Raw genomic sequence first — 17989 nt, forward strand, 5'->3', positions numbered from 1 at the left:
AAAGTCTTCGCCTTGAACATGCCAGGATCCCATATGGGTGCCGGTTCTAATCCCAGCAACCGCGCTTCCCCTCCAGCTCCCTGCTTGGGCCCTGAGAAAGCAGTCAAGGACAGCCCAAATGGGACCCTGCATCCACATGGGAGACCTGGAGGAAGTTCCTGGCTTCTGGCTTCGGGATGGGCACAGCACCGGCTGTTGAGGTCACTTGGGGAGTGAATCATCAGATGAAAAATCTTCCTGTCTCTCCTCCTCTCTGTATATCTGCCTTTCCAATAAAAATAAATAAATCTTTTTAAAAATGTATTTATCTCAAAAGAGAGCAACTAAGATGTGAATGTGGGAGGGGAAGGAGGCCAACATAACCCACAGGATGGCAGTTAGGCCATGGCACTGACAAGAATCCTAAGCTGCATTGCCATTAAACAGCAGCCCACCCAACCAACGTGCAGAATTTCAAGGCCAGTTGCTGCAAGGTAAGTTTCTTTCACTTTCTGGCCCTGACTACTGAAAGCAGAGCAAAGGGAAGTGGCTGACACAGCTGTGTCTCCCCAGGGTAATCGCCTCTGTGTGCAGCCAGGAAAGCAGAGAGGGGGAAGTTTTCTGATTTTTCCTAAGAAAATGGCTGAGTGTCTTCAGCAGATTCAGACCTGATTTTGTTCTGTCTCTCCTCCTGTCCTCTCTGGGACTCTACACTGAAGGAAGTGTTTGTATCCTGTACTCTGAGATCTAAAGAGCTCACCCATGCTATCAACAGCAAGGCATTGATTGTGACACATGTCGTCAGATCAACTTCTCCAAAGGTTTGATTCAACTGACTAGCACTATGGAAGAGACATCAAAGAGAAAGGAGAACAGGAAAGGATAAACAAGAGCAGAACACAGGCTGGGAGTGTCGGGATGTGGGATAAATTCTCTCTGATTACTTAGAAGCAAGAAAGGCCTTCTACCAGAACAGGAGCAACCCCTGGGGAACTTGAAGACAAGTGGTGGGAACCTCGTCCATTGGAAATCTGGCATTCTTGGAGCTTTTGCCAGGGGCAGGGGTCTGCCCTCCTGCTGGGGTGGGAGCTGGACTGCTTCCCAGTTCATCAGAGCAGCCATTGGAGCCAGATAGCTGTGCCTCCCTCCCCGGGATCACTGCATGGCAGTGATTTACAGAGCAGGTCAGTTCCAGCGGAGGACCAGTAGCCCCACTTGAGTGTTCTCTCTGTAGCCAATGTGCTGCCTCACGCCCAGGCACCGGCACCAAGCGGTGATGGCTTCCTCCCCAACCTTCCTTCCTGCCCCAAAGGAAGGCTCTGTACTGTGCAATGAAGAAAAAAAACAGCTCTGGGAGCTTGCATGTTGAAGAAGTCCCCTCAGTCCTATTGCAGTCAGACTTCCCTTTGGAAACTTGGAAGCCTTCAGGATAATGTCCTATTTACAATACAAATCTAATTATCCGTTTTAGCTATTCTGTTTTTTTCCTGACAAATTAGCATGTGATGGACTTGATAATCCTATTTGGAGACTTCACTCTGGGAAAAACAACCCTGAACAAATGACTACATTCCCTAAGCCTACCTCAGACATCATTATGTGTGATCTAAGGTACACATTGCCCATTGCCCCGGGGATTTGGGAAAATGGGATTAAGGTTCTTAAGATTCATTCTTTCACTAACAAGCAAACAGCTGGAGGCAACTGAGTGGAATCTAAGACCCTTGGGAGTTCAGGGAACCTAGGAAGGCAAGTGTCCACTCTAACTGCCCCGAAGTTCCAGTGGCCACCCATCAGGGAGATGCATTCTGACATAGGAAACCAGCACTGTTCTTTTTATCTTGGACTCCATCTCGAAGCTAAGAGAAGAAAGAGTCTAATGCCACTTCCTCTCTCTCTGGGTTAGCTCTAATAGTTCAACAATGACCACAAAATAGATGGTGTTGATTATAAGCGCTAGCTGGGGTAGTCCAGCAGATCCTGTTTCAGTTTGAAATAGCAAAAGGCCAGTAATCCAATTAAGAAAGTTCATCTCCCCCAGTCACCAGAAGAAAAGACCTCTGTGGAGTGATTCAAACAAGATAGAATGAGGACCTTGACAAACATCTTACAAAAGTGGAGGTCACAGAAGTTCCTATGTTGCAACGGATTTTCCAGAACCTGGAGAGAACAACAGTTTCTCCAGCATCTTGTGAATAAACTAAGACATCCTTGCTTTTGTGGCTTTTGTTTTTTTCCCTGGGATATTTCTATTCCCTTTCCTTTCCTGATTCAAATCATATGTCCAGGTCTTAAATCAAAATTTGGAGAAAATTTTCCCAACAAGTCAATGATTGTTTTACCTTCATCCCCATTGCAACCACCATAGCATTGGTTAGCTCACCATGTTCCATTTTGGACTCAATGATTCATGCATTGTTGCATCCATCAACAAGGATTAATCCAAATCTAGACTGTATTGGGCACAGTATTAGTCCCTGTGTATACAATGGTGGTCAAGAGATGGGCAATGCCGCCTTCATGAAGCATCATGATAGCTTCCTGAAACAGACAATCTAAGCATAAGTGGAGGAAGTGATACAGAATTCACACTTCAACTGAATGGCCAGGTGTGACAGATGGCTGGCTATCTCTTTGTTGCTCTGTGTCTCCTTCTCTCTGTGTAACTCTGACTTTCCAAATAAATAAATCTTTTCCAAAAATAGAATTCTAAGGTAATACATTTGTCATGTTCCAGGCTAGGAAAATTGGTTACATCCACATCAGGAAGTGAAAGCTTTATTCTGTTTCTCGCAGAGGCACTCCCAGCTAATCCAGTGACAACTTTTACTTTGTTGAGGAAAGGATTCTTAACCAGAAGATCTTTTTTCGTCTTGGCCATACCACTAACTCTGTGAACTTAAAGATCACTCTCTTGACTATATAGAAATTAAAATTCTGCAATCTTGACAGAACTGTTGCAGCAAGGAACTGGGTCAGCCCATGGAAAATCATTGTACAATCTACAAAGCAGCATTGAAATGTCTGGACCTTCTTTCTGTGAATTCAGGATATTGAAATAGATTCGAGATGCCAAAACGCCTACTATACCTGCCACCACTCTCTAGGCTGGGTCCATTCAAACATAGCTAATTCATCACAGAGATCTTGTTCCCTATTTTAGATTCTTAGGATCCACTTCAAAAAAATGTTCCATGGGACCATACTGCTCCATCAGTTTTGTAACACAAGAATATCCTCCCATTTCCGTTATTTTTAAGATCTTCCTAATTTTTAGCACACTAATTGCAATACAAAATGCATATGAGCCATTCCCAATGTTGTGGTATATCCAGGGTCCAGTATATAAAAGATGCTTAACTTAAGGAATGTGTCTTATGGAGGATGATGAGCATAAATTTGTAAATCAGCATGATGCTATTACAATCACAAACCACATGACTTCTCTGAAAACAACATCTCACAGGCGTGATGGTACATTTTATAAGATTTTATAGCTGGATGACATCATAATCATCTTAGTTTATGTAAGTCCACTTTGTGGTATTCACAGGACAACACATTTCCTAGAATGAACACAGCTCCAAGGTTCAGTGTGTGTGACTCAATTCATATGTGTTTTTTGTGAATATCGTAAGTCAGATCATTCAACAAATTGAAAAGAGTATACTATTACAAATTCTACACCATGGATTCACCTGCTTCGGTTCATTCATTTTCAAGGCATATCCTGTTCCTCAATCTAACCATCTTTCCTTCCTTCCTTCTTTCCTGACTTTCTTTTTTCCTGCCTTCCTTCTTTTCTAATGTTCTTTTCTCTGACATAAAAGTGCTCATAAGGACAAAAAATGTAAAATAAAAAGTTTAAAAGAAAGGAAAAAAGACAAAAATGCAAGAGTAAACTCATACATACATGTTCTTCAGATTTCCCAATGCCTATAAAAAGGAACCCATATCTAAAAAATAAGTACATGCAAAAGTATCTGCTCCCATTTATAATATTACATGCACAAAAAGGATCTAGCAATAATTGATGGACAACATTCTATGCCATGTCTACAATGATAAAAACCAAGAAGTAAGATTGGTCCAGTTGAATACCCTGAACTCTGCAAACATTTACGAATTACTCAAATTGTGCAACAGTCTAATATTGAAAAGCTCACCTTTCCTAGTAGGAGATAGCAAACCTCAAGATTTAATTCCTACCCTAATGTAAACCAGCCCATGAATGTCAAAGTCATCTGTTAGCTGAGATGGCACAAGAGGAGGAATTAGAGTAGTAGTCAGCAAAATCACCCAACACTATGCCAGAGTCCAGCCATATCCTGTCATCTGTTTTTCTCAGAGGTTTCTAGGGCACTGAAGGATTTAGGTTCCAGTCCTCTGAAATAAGGCTCTGTTTAAGAAAAAAAAAATGTTTTTTAAGTTAATCAGGGCTCCAGGGCGTAAAGCCACCACCTGCACGATTGGCATTCATATGGACCCAGTGTGTGTTCTGCCTATTCCACCTCCGACCCAACACTGCTCTCGAGCATTAGCAGGACAATGAGACAAGTGCTTCGGCTCCTACCAGCTATGTTAGAAACCTTGAAGGAGCTCCTGGCTCCTGGCTTTGGCCCGGCCCAAACCCCGTCACTACAGCCCATCCAGAGAAGTAAACCAGTGGATGAAAAGTTGATCTCTCTCTTACTCTCCAGCTTTGATTTTCAAATAAAAAAGTAAATAAATCTTTTAAAAAATGTATCAGGGTGACTCCTCCTGAAATAGAACATTTGAAAAAAAGGCTCATTATTATCTTATGGCTATAAAACTAACACACAGCTTTGGTCAATACAACTCAATGATTGCTTGTTTATTCTTTGCTGTCCAACTTCTTTTTCGATTAATGTTTCTTTGAAAATCAATTCAACATTACCTACTTTCTCTTTCCCACTCCCATGAGCTATTCATGAGTAAAAAAGTAAAATGTTCATTTCTTGCTCAATTTCCCTCTGTCTACAAGTAGAAATCCCCCTTTCTTTCTTCTTTCTTTTTCTTTTGCAGGAGACATAAAGTCAATAAAAGCAAATAAAGTAAAGGAAGGGAATTTTTTTAAAAAAATTACAGTTTTCTAGTTTTGCTCTCCAGCATTCTCTAAAACTTATTTTCCCATTCCAACAGACACCAAATAAGAAAATGCTCTTGTCACTAAAAGAGAATTCTAGTCTTGGAGTTAATCTTGAAAACATATGCCTACAATTACATTGATTAGCATAGTCCAAGAACCAGAAATCCATTTGGCCCAGCTCCAAACTGCGGTGTCTGGAAAAACAATAATTTAAATTCTAATCCATATTTTCTGGTACAGTAAAGCATTTGTTAAGACTGCTTATGCTAATTACATTCAGTTGCATCAGCATTATGATATTATTAAAAGTGAGAGAAAGAAGACAAGTCAAATCCCATTATCACAAATGAAGTTTCATGTTTCCACACTAGAACAGTTAGCGGGGTCATCATGCAGAATTTTAATTTTAATTTCCCTGATAAGGCAAATTCCAGGACAGAGATGGGGAATCATCATGGAGGAAGTGATGTCCCTTTAAAATTCTGTGCATTGAACCTGGGATATGGAAATTCTCAAGTATCACCACCCACCAAGAAAGCATGGTAGACCATTTGGAAGAACTACTGAGTTACAGAACACGCAGACTAGAAAAAAAAAAAAACAGGTATAAGCAGAATGCTATTCTGTTTGTACATTTTAGTACAAAAAAAAAGCAACAGAATTAAAGTCTATATCCTTTTCAAGCTGCAAAATATCAAATGGCACAATGTTTTATAGAAATGTAGATATGTGCTTAAGTACTGCTATTCTGAGCAGAGCAGAAATATTCCATGTCTCAATAAAACTCTATACTTTGACCCAACATTTTAAGGCTCAGTCGGTCTTGACTAAGTCTGTACTGCTCAGATAACCCAGGTTCCTGAGTCAAGAGAAAAGGGGGTGGGAGTTGTCATAGCACATAAAATGCTGCTTGAGTTGCCAGCATGCCGTATCGTAGTGCCTAGAATCAAATTCTACCTCCATTCTCCACTCCACCTGTCTGCCAATGCAAACCCTGGGAAGCTTCAAGCATCGAGTCCCTTCCATCCATGTGAGAGACCTGCATTAAATATCCTGCTAGGATTCAGCATGGTTCAGTCTAAGCTATTGAGGGCATTTTGTAAATAAACCAGTATTCTGTCCTTCAGATAAAATTAATAAATGAAAAGATGGTTAGGATTCTAGATGAAGTAAGTGAATCTTGGCCTTAAATTGCAAATTTAGCTATATGAGGCATATGTTGGACAGTCTTGTATCATTAAACTGTACTATACTTATATTGGGATAATTTCCCAACTGCAGTAGAAATATGCACGTGATACCAATAATTCAAACACAAAATTGCATCATTAGGAACGTGGTGCAGTATAGACTCTGCGAAGAAAGAAAGAAGGGAAAGAAAATTTAGGGATGATGGGACCTGAGTCGGAACTTGAAAGATCCAGTTCAAGACAAGTTGTAAAACAAAATCTCAGCCACTCTGCCTGACAAGACTAATACAGAGGATGAATCAACACAAACAGAGAAAAAGAACTCCACTGCGGCTCAGTCACTACGGCATGAGTCATTCACAGGTCTGTTAGACCCTATTACGGGGACATTCTTTTATTAATTCCAGTAATGTGAACACAATTAACAATATCACTTCATTAACTTGTAAAGATATTTATTCCTCAGACCCCTAAATTTTCCATGCAATTTTGCCATGAGCACATTTCCTAAGCATCTTTTGTAATGTCTACCTTTTCTGCAGAAATATCCACAAAAATCTTATGCTCACTGCTAGTGCAACAGAGCCCCTCTCATGGACTGCCTTTTGGATCCCTTACAGAACTGCCTAGACTGAGTTGGATTCCACAGACTCCATTGAAGGACCTTCAAGACAGCCCTGTGAATCTGAATGCATTTGTGCCTGTCAGAAGAAGCCTTTAGACTATGTACTTTCTATGTACACGATTATTATTTATTATATTATACCACCGTATTTTTAATAAAAACATGCAGAGGAGGGCCCAGAACAAAAACCTACTAGCTCAGGTCCTCACCTTTGTGTGCTGGGATCCCATATGGGTACCACTTCATGTCTCGGTTGCAATACTTTACCACCCAGCTCCCTGCTTGTGGCCTGAGAAAGCAATAGAGGATGGCCCAAAGCCTTGGGACCCTGTATCTGCATGGGAGACCCAGAATAAGCTCCTGACTCCTGGCTTCAGATCAGTTCAACTCCACTGCAACCACTTGGGGAGAGAGCCAATGGACAAAATATATTTCTGTCTCTCCTTCTTTCTGTAAAACATGGCTTTCCAATTACAAAAAAAAAAAAAAATAAGTTTTTTTAAAAGACTGATTTCTTTAAAATATGCAAAGAAAACATTTCAAGTTTCAGCTTAAAGGAAATCTCTGCTTCTCTGAACAGATATTTTTCATTTGATAACATCCATAAATATAAATATAGGTCATATTCCCCTCTGCTTTTTTTCAAAAGGAGTGGAAGAAAGGCTAAATTGATTGTAAGTCAAAAGTTCAAGATAGACTGAAAAATCAAAATATTTTAGCCTATCATAGCCTATTAGAGTGACTTCAAATTTCATCCAGCTGAACTGCACTAAGGGGGTCCTTGCCACATCAGTAGCTGCGGATGCATCCTCACTGCCTCGCTCTGTGTCTTCAAGAGACCCTTCGCCTGCATTACTGTTAGCCACATATGCCAATTGTCTGACCTGCCTTTCTTCATCAATCATCTATGGCAGGATGTTGTGGTATCATTACTAACTTTTCATCAAAATAATTGTTAGGGGGTATTTTGGCAAAATAATCCTGAGACTTCTAAGACTGACAGATAAACCACTTTTGAAACTTCAAAAAGCTGTTGATTCCCGAATCCTTGATGCGTTCATTTCACGGAATCATTTCATTTTGGATTTCTATTTCTTGGCTTAAGTTTGTGAAGTCTAAGCAGCAGAAACAGAGTTTTGGCTAAGGATTCTGTAAGATCTGCAGGCAAATGATGTTTGATAAAGGTAGAATTCATAGTACTTTTCACAGCCTTAACCTTTAAGTGAGAATTTCAGAGTGACCTTGGCCACAAGCAAGAGGCCATCTAGGTTGTCTTCCAACCCAGTCTCTCTATTCCTTCAAAGAACAGCTGCTCAAGCATGGAGAGATTTGCTTTAATAAAACTGCACTTCACTGCCAGGGTAGACAATCAATCAAATGGGGTCACTTGAGGCTTTGTCTCTTGAATAAGATCAACAGGTGTGATAAAAGGATATTTACCAGCAATCTCTTCACAGCCACAGCTAAGGGAAATACCAGAGGCAACGTAAGAAAGATGGCCCAGATACAGTCAGCAGAGGACCAACAGGGAACTGAAACCGGGGAGCCACGGCTGAGAAGTAATATTGTAAAGTCAGAGAAAGTGAACTTGCCATTCTATGATGCCTCTGGCCATCACTCCCCAATGGCATCCATGGGCCAGTGAGTACTAACCTGCCAAAAAAAAAGTTTTATCAGTGAAACTCGTGAGTCATGGAAATGCTCAGGACACAGATGACAGAGTTCAAACTGCAAAGGGAATCAACTGAGAACCGAAAGCATCTAGCATTTTCTGTGTACCTGAGACTTCTGAGACATACAGTGAATAAACAAAAAGGATGAGCTTGGGAAGAGAGCCTGGAATCAGCTTGTTCAGAACCTGAAGACTGGGCTCAAGGATTTGGAGTTATTTTTAGAAAAATTTGGAAGTCATTGAGGATTCCAGGAGAGTGCACCTGTCACAGGTGTAACGTCATAGAACATCACAGTTTTGCTAAGGAGGCAACAACACTGACAGAGGAAAAGTAAGGGATGCTGAGGACTTCTCCAAGGAGTACCACTGGGGGTGATGACATGGGAGAGGAAATTGTTGAGAAGCAACAGGGGGTGGAGACTGGATTGGAGGACATTGATGTCACCCAGAAGTTGCTCACTCAGCAGCTAGGAGGGTTTCTGAGAGTATTCATTTCATGTGTCAGTGAAGTGCTTGTTGTCAGCGACCCAATGGGAAGCCTAAGCAGTGATGGTAGGCATGCTCTTGGAAACCAGCAGGCATGTGAGAAACACAGTGATTTAATTACTGCTTTACATGAGATACACAGAGTAAAATGGCGGAACATCCAAAAACGTTCTGGACAAAAAACGTGGGCAAGGCCCAGAACAACAGCTCAGTAGTTCAATCCGTGCATTGCACAGCCTGGAATCCCATTTCCTTGGGACCCTGAACCTGTGTGGGAGACACAAAAAATGCTCCTGGTTTCTGTCTTCAGATCAGCTCAGCTTCGGCCACGGCAGCCATTTGGGGAAATGAACCAATGGAAAGAAGATCTTTTTCTCTGTCTCCTTTTCTCTCTGTGTAAATCTTCCTTTCCAGTTCAAATAAAGAAATATTTTGGGGAAAGAAATGGGCAAAATTCCAAGAGGAAAGAGACATAGGCTCAGTTGAAAGGCTTTCTGTGCAAGGCCAGGCATTTGGCAATAGAGGTTGAGATACTGCTTGGGATGCCTGCATCCCATATCAGAGTGCCCAGTTCAAGTCCTGGCTATTCCAGGCTTCTGAAACAGCTCCCTGCTAATGTTCCTGAGTGGCATCAGGTGGTGGTCCAAGTGCTCGAGCACCTCCCAGTACAGTGAAGACCTGGATGGAGTTCCTGGTTCCTGGTGTTGTTGATATTTAGGGAGTGGTTTAAGAAGATATATGTATCTTATCTCTGTGTGTGTATTTGTGTTTACTTTTAATTTTTTAAACAAGATTTTAGGTGCTGTGAGACAGAAAATACAGTAAGATGGTCTAAGGGGGAAGTGATAAAAGAACATAAGGATATATACTGTGTTTTGGAGACTTTAAAATGTCTGCAAAATATTGACTGGTTATACAGAGCAAGTAGCCAGTTGAGATTAGAGAGTGAAACTTAAAATTTGTTGATGTCTACATGATACGTTTACTCATGGGTTAATGAAGTTGCCTGAGGGATGTATGTAAAAACAAAAGATAATAATGTAGAAAGAAGTTAAAAAAAAAAAAAAAGAATAACAGAAACTTTAGAATGTGCTCACGATGTCCACAATGGAGAAGCAAAAGTGGTGCTGTAGTTTATGGCTGCGATTTCCATGGAGGAAATAGTTCACTGGGTCGACGTCATAAAATATTCAGGACAATGTGTTATAAATAGCCCAGGCTCGATCAAGTCACAGGTCAAAAATAGCTTTAGCAGGGCCAGACATTGTGATACAGCAGGTTAAATTGCTGGGTTGACTGCATTCCATATCAGAGGCCATGTTCAAGTCTCATCTATTTCACATTTTCTATCCAACTTCCCCTCATGTGCCTTGGTCCCTGCCAACTTCATGGCTTGGAGTTCTGGGCTCCTGGCTTTAGCTGACTGTTGCAAGCATTTAGGAAGTGAACCAATGGATGAAAGAGTCTCTTTTTTTTCTTTTCTCTGATTGTGTGTATGTGTGTGTGTGTGTTTCCCTGCCATTTTGTTAAATAAATACAAGGATAAATGAATCTTTATTTCAAAATAGCTTTGGCAAAAGAAGTTTCAGCTCAGGGTAAAGTGAGGAAAGTCATTAAGGAGGAAAAAAAAGAAAGCCGCCTCGCTACCACCCCTAAAAGAACGAGTTTCAATTCTCTACCTCTTAGTCACCCTACAATTGTTTTCTTACAAATAAAGATTTCAATACCTTCACTGAAAAATGAGGTTGCAAAACCAACTTCCTTGGATGACTCAATGCTTGGGGTAGGACAGTTCACAACTTCCCAAACTAGCCTAATCTTTTCTTTTTTTCAAAAAAAAAAAAGTATATAATAACTTGAGACCTGTGTTTTTGTCATTATTATTTCAGACTACACTTGCTGAAAGACAATTTGCACGAGTGTACATAGAACACCTATTATGAACACAGCAGATTCCCAGAAAGCAGTCAGTGGTGTGGGTGGTTGGGCAAATATTCTTCCCTCAGTTCCGGTAATTTCCACTGGACTCTTGCCTTCTAAGTCTGAACTTGCCTGTTGAAGAAACAAAGAATGTGGTCAAAACATGTATTAGCAAGTGTACGCAAATTTCAAAACATTGCCATGAAGTGAAAATGACTGTGATTTTACAAATATTAAGTTGCTAGTGAACACAAATTTAAACAATCTCCAACTTTCAATTTTTACTTTAATTTTGTAAGCAATTGAATTTTGCAACCAATTTTGTAATTTCAGAATAGCTTTGAATTTATACTACAAAGAGTGCCTTTACACTTATCCTCACCCAACTTCCAATATTATTAACATCTCATCCTAATATTTTAAAAATTTCGAGGTCCATGCACATGAGATTTTTTTCTCCTTTTTATAATATTGATTTCATTTATCTTAAAAGCAGAGTTATAGAGAGAGGGAGAGATAGAGACACAGAGGGGTCTTCCATCTGCCAGATTCACTCCTCAAACGGCCAGAAGGCCAGAGCTGAGCCAGACTGAGGGCAGGAGTCAGGAGTTTCACCTACGTTTCTCATATGGACGTAGAAGCTCAACTACTTGGGCCGTCTTGCACTGCTTCCCCAAGTGTGTTAACAGGGAGCTGGACCAGAAGCAGGGTATCCAAAACTGGACCTGGGGCTGTGTGGGATGCAGCACTGCAGGTGGTAGCTTAACCCATTATGCCACAGTGTCTACCCAATATATTAGTTTATTTGACACAGTTAGCGAATCACACTCAACTTCCACAGATGTTTCATTTGAATTCTGTTTATACATATGTGACATGAGGAGATCTGCACATATTTAATGTGCACAATTATACAAATTTGAGGATATGTGCATTCTTATTGCCATCACTGTAATCAACATAGTAGACACATCGAACTCATCCCAGTTTCCATGTGCCTCATTATCTTCTTCTTTCTGCAATTATGATACTTGACACATGGCTTCCCCTTAGCAAATGCTGAAATGTCCATTACCATGTTCTTACTACATGTTACATAAACTCAACATTTTACAGCAGCACCATAGAATGCATGCATCTAGCAGTGTTACAGCTGTTTGTCCACTGAACAGCCACCCCTGTCTCCTCCAGTCTTCTGGCCACTGGCAGCTGCCATTGTATTCTCTGCTTCCATGTGTCTGTCTATTAAAGATCTGTCAAGCCAGCAGAATCTGGCAGCAGGTATCTTTCTGTATGTGGCTTACTTCACTCAGCATTGTGTCATCTGAGTTCTTTCACCACGTCCCAAATAGCAGAATCCTCCCCCTTTTCAAGGCTCAATAATATTCCACATGTCCTTTATTTATTTGTTTCTTTATTTTAATAGTAGGAGTGGGAAAGAAGGAAGGGAGACATGTCTTCCACCTACCAATTTACTCTTCAATTGGTGACAATAGTTAGATCTCAGCCAAGAACTCCATCTGAGTCTCCCACATGGGTGGTGGCATGGATCCAGGTTATTTGGGTCATCGTCTGTTGCTTTTTCTAGCACATCAGCAGGGAGCTGGATAGGAAGTGGGGCTTCAAGGATTGGAACTGGTGCCCTGATATGAGATGCTGGCATCACAAGCAGTGCCTTAATCTGCTCCATCACAATACTCACCCCAAGCATCCTTCCAGAGTACGTGGTTGTGAAAGGACCATTTTTCCTCCCAATACCACCAAGTGGCAAGTACCCATGCAAGCATACATATGAACACCTACATAGAGACTAGAAGAACACTAAGAAGTCAACTAAAACTCAGATGATGCACAAGTTTTAAAAGAATTGAACCCAGAATTTATCTCCATATTAATTATGTATAGTGAACAATGGCAAACTTCATTCCAACTACCGAAGAATTCATTATTCAATTGGTCAGAGCACAGACGAAGTTGACAATGAAAATACATGGTGTAACATTATACACGTACATTAAATTTGAGCATGGGACAACAGTGTCACATCTTTGTTCCCACAGATTTGATTTCATTTCATTTCATTCCATGTATTTGAAAATCTCACCAGATTGCTATATATATTATCATCTTAGTCTGATCTTCAAGCAAAAAATCAGGATGATTAAAAACAGCTACATTTTCCTCATATTCCATACTGTAGAAAATATATAGTAGACCCTTTATAGGAATCTTTCCATTTTACAAATAGCAAGATGCAAGACTCAAAGAGTTCACATCTTTCGTCCAATATCACACAGTAATTGCCAAAGCACAGATTGAAATCCAAGTATTACTTTCAAGTTCACCACACTATTATCCATTATTGTACATAGAGTTATGGAAAGCTGATTGGCTATGCAGTTATGGTACATTATGAAATGAGAGAAAACAATAACGAATTAATATGCAGGGAGAGGAAACCCTATTATAATATGTGAAGCCCAAACTTCTTATGTGGTTTGAACATTTGTTGTTGCAGCTGAGCATGATTAAATTTAGAAATCCCAATTGAATGTTCACAGAAATATTGTTATTCTGGAATCAGTTTCCACACTACAACTCTTTTTATAACTTTCTGAAGTAATACACTTGGCTCCCTCATCCCTGCTTGAAACTCATCCCTTCATTCTGGAAACGGAAACAGCTTATTCACACCGTGATTGTCCCTGAACATTTTTTGTCCTGTATTTTTCTTTGATGTCTGTGATTCTTCTTCTACCTAAGATCCTAGCTCTCTCCGTGCGAGAAGCAAAGTGACTGAAATTGGAGTACAATTTCAATGGCTTATCCTATGAAAACCTAAGTCTGCCCTGTTGGAGAAGGGGGCAAGGAAAGGAGGAATAGCTCCTTTGCAAAATGAAGTTTTTGTTAATATCCCCAGTTGATGACTGATTTCATCATCCAGTCATGCAGGAAAGGGTGGAAGCAAAGCAAGGGGAAAGAAGCCTTTTCAAAGAAACTTTCCAGATCTTTCAGACTTCTGGGCAGTGGGCAAACTGCTAAAGAGGCAGGCTGCTTTCTTTTGAGAAAATCCGAGGCAGAGCTGGAGATACAAATGACATTTGCAAATACCAGTTCAGCCACATCAAAACAAAACTCAAGGTGCACAGTGTGAAATAACTGCTGGCAACCCACTCCCACACAGATAGCCATCGTCACCACCACCGCCATTCTGGTTATGCAGTGAACATCTAAGTGCCTGGCTACCCAGGAAAAAATGATCTTAGTTCCTGAGATGTGCTGATCAAAGCAAGGTAAGTTCCCTAAAGGAACCAGGATACTAATTCACATGCTTTAAAAAGGACGATACAGTCAGATCGCGTATCCATAACCCCTGAACGTAGCTCACGGGCATTCTAGTCTGCACTGCACCCTTTGAGCTCCAAAAGAATTTGGAGACCTGAACTTGGCCTGGCTCATTGTCTCTAAAACCGTGGTTTTACAGATTGGAAACCTTGAAATTCTTCACATTTCTTTCAAATCAAGATATTGAGATTGCAAACCCTTTAATCCCACTAAAAAGAGATACTTGAAACGTCTGTGCTCTATGCCCAGATGGAAGAGTTGTTTTTTAATCAGGACCAAGGATTGAGGAATTTTCTGGCATCTGCCAGTAAGTGAGTAATACAAGGAAGATAAAATAAACTTTAAAAGAAAAAAAAAAGTCCATTTTAATGAACTTCCGGCGAGATTTAAAAGGCAGCCTAAACCACAAAAAAGCAGTTTCCAAAACACTGTTCTTTTTTATTTTTGCCAGACAGCATGTCTCCACTGACACTTGTTAGTACTGATTTACAAATGCATTGTTTTCTTTTGGGAAAAAAAAAATGATTCATAAACAAGGGAAATGCAGTTCTCAAGAGAATGAGGCAACATGCGTACCACTAAATTGCTTTAATTTAATTCAAAACAACTAAAATATGAATGTATCTGTGTTGGTCATCTTTAAAATGTCAAAGCTATACTAAATTTGCATGCTTTCCCTAAGTTGCAACGTAAAATGCATTTTTTTTTCCCACCAAGGGATATTCTCCAACTTTCTAAACATATATAGTTACTGTATAAAGCCACGGCCTCAATCCACCTCAAGCAGCCTTACATCCTTACATTTGTCACAACATCTACCTGCAAAATTCCTGAATATATATATATAATCCATAAATTACATCCATATATTGGAATTGTGAGGAAAGTTGTCATGTCCAGTGGCCAGATTTGACTAAATTTTCTTCTATTTAGTTTTCATATCTTAAAACATATTTTAATTTTATTGAGTTATCTGTACATCTTTTACACTGTAATGCTACCAAACGATTTGTCAAGTAAAATTTTGATAAAGGACGAACTTGTATGTTAGAAACATTTCTCGTTATACCAAAACGTCTTTTTCATGTAAAAAAAAAAAAAACTATTTTCACACAGTTTTAAAAGTGGCCCAATAAACTGGGAGCTATTCACAACCTGCTAATTCAGTACTTAATTTTAATAGAAGTTGCAAAAATTGGAGTCATAGAGATTTTATCTCAAGAAATCTGATTTTTTTTCAAATCTGGCAATTTACTCATAATTTTTCAATGAGTATACGAGAAGTATATAGAAAGTGAGATTTTCTGTACATTTTTCAGAGGTGCTGCATTCCCATGTTCTGGAAACAAAATCTACCTTCACAACCACAGAGCCTCCACTGCTTTTATGTTGCATTTGCATTGCTTGCTATCTAGAGAATTTGCATGTACCTGCTACATGTATTCCGCTATGCCTAAGAAAGTTTACTTAACATACCTATTACCCTCATAGAGAAGGTTAATAATGCTTTTAGAAATTGTTGAAAACATGATGACTTCTAACCTACATTTATCCCAAAGAATCGTGGCTACAGATGTGTCAGCTGTATGATGGGTGAATTCCAGGGTCTCAATCCTGTCCACTTGTGTGTCATCCATGACTCCCTCATCTTCACCGACCACTTCCCGGGGTCATTCTGGAGAGCACGTGAGAGAACACTGCATTTATAGACATTTCCGTGGAGGAAAAGGGACAGTGGTGTAATGCTCTTTATACTGATAAACTTTTGAGAAAGGACATAAACTCTTAATTTGAAGAGAGTAAAGTTTCCTCTCTCAAACAGCATTCACATGAACACTGCAGCTATGCCTCCTGTGGAGTCTAGGCTGCTTTAAAGGAACAGTTTGCATCCGCTTCCGTGCAGGTGGACCTTGTGGGCAGCACCAGGATGGATTCTGCTCCTTCAAGACTTTTCAGCCCAAGAATTGACACCAGGACCACACTACACCCAGGCAGACCACATCTTGCATGTATCTGACAACACAAATTCAGCATGGACAGAGTAGAGAGACCAGTCCTCCAGCCTGCCAAACATATGGACATAATGAAGACCAAAGTACTTATTTTTGTTCCTACTCATGGGAAGGTAGACACACAAAACTGGAACCCTTTACCAAGAGCAACACCTTACTCTGACACAAACACTAACACAGGATTCTGTTGTTCAGTGAGTGACGGATCCTCTTCCCACAATTTGCTGGGATCCACCAGTGGCAGATCCTCCAACTACTTCCTCCTCCCCTTGAAACTCAACTCCGCAATAAAGGCAAAAGTTGTCCCTTCCATGTCACAAATAACCTTCTCTGGCACAATCCCAGTGACACAGAGGATCCGATCTCCATTTTGCCACTTTAGTATAGGTCAAGTACCGGGATAAAAGCATTTCTAGGCACAAGAGCAGTCTGTGGAGGCAAAGACTGCACCCCACCTGGCTGCGATCTTCAGACCCCTCACATCTTGTCAAAGCGTCTCCAGGAACCTGATTTGATTATCAGCAATAAAAGAAGTGGAATCAGACGAGTCCCAAGATCTCCATCTCCAATTCACAGCTTATAATAGAACAGGAAGTGGACATAGGTCAGAGCCGGAGCCCAAACAACTGGATGTCAATTGCCAGAGGATTTCTAGGTTGCTGGCATTGGGTGGTTTTTTTTTTTAACTCCGGTTCTCAGGACTTTTTTTGTACTTTGTTAGTTGCATCGTAGAGTTTGGTTTACTCCTCCCTTGGGTACAAGAGGCTTTGAGGGAACTAGACAAACCAGAACCATGCTGTTTCTGAGGCTTTTACGCAAGTGAGACTTTCTGTACATTTTCAGACGTATTCCATTCCCATGTTCCAGTAACAACACCAGTCAGGTTCTTAGTTATTAGAAAGTCCCTCTTTATTTAAGATTTATTTATTTTTATTGAAAAGTCAGATTTACAGAGAGAAGGAGAGACAGAGAGAAAGATCTTCTGTCCGCTGGTTCACTCCCCAAGTGGCCTCAATGGCTGGAGGTGAGCCAATCTGAAGCCAGGAGCTTCTTCCTGGTATCCCATATGGGTGCAAGGTCCCAAGGCTGTTCCTCTACTGCCTTCCACAAGCATGGAGCTGGATGGGAAGTGGAGCAGCCAGGACACAAACTGTCACCCATATGGGATCCTGGTGTATGCAAGGTGAGAACTTCAGCTACTAAGTCATCGTGCTGGACAACATAATTAATAATAATAATGACACAGGTAGAATCCCTCAACATCTATGAAGTAACTATAAATCCACAACATATAACAGTGCTGAGAGATGAGTGATAAGAGCAACAGAATTCACACACACAAAAGAAAATGTTCTGTACAATCTCAGTTGGTAAGTACAACCCCTCCTTGATTCACCTGCCGGTCACATTCCCTTGCCCCTGACCACCCAGGGGCCTCCACAGGCAAATCTGTTGTCCCCCACATCCTGGACATATGCCACTTCACTTTCATTGCTCTGTGTGAGATGCAATGCTATTTCACCTTCAAAGCAGTCCCTTCCCTTCACTGGAAATAGCGGCAGAGAAGATGTTGGAGGTACAGACCACAAGGTTCTCAAGAAGGGAACTGGACCCTTCCTGGAAAAATGGGGAGTCTGGCAGAGGAGGGAC

The sequence above is a fragment of the Ochotona curzoniae genome, unplaced genomic scaffold (assembly GCF_017591425.1).
Source record: "Ochotona curzoniae isolate NIBS_2020 unplaced genomic scaffold, NIBS_Ocur_1.0 scaffold_3835, whole genome shotgun sequence".
NCBI classification, from domain to species: Eukaryota; Metazoa; Chordata; class Mammalia; order Lagomorpha; family Ochotonidae; genus Ochotona; species Ochotona curzoniae.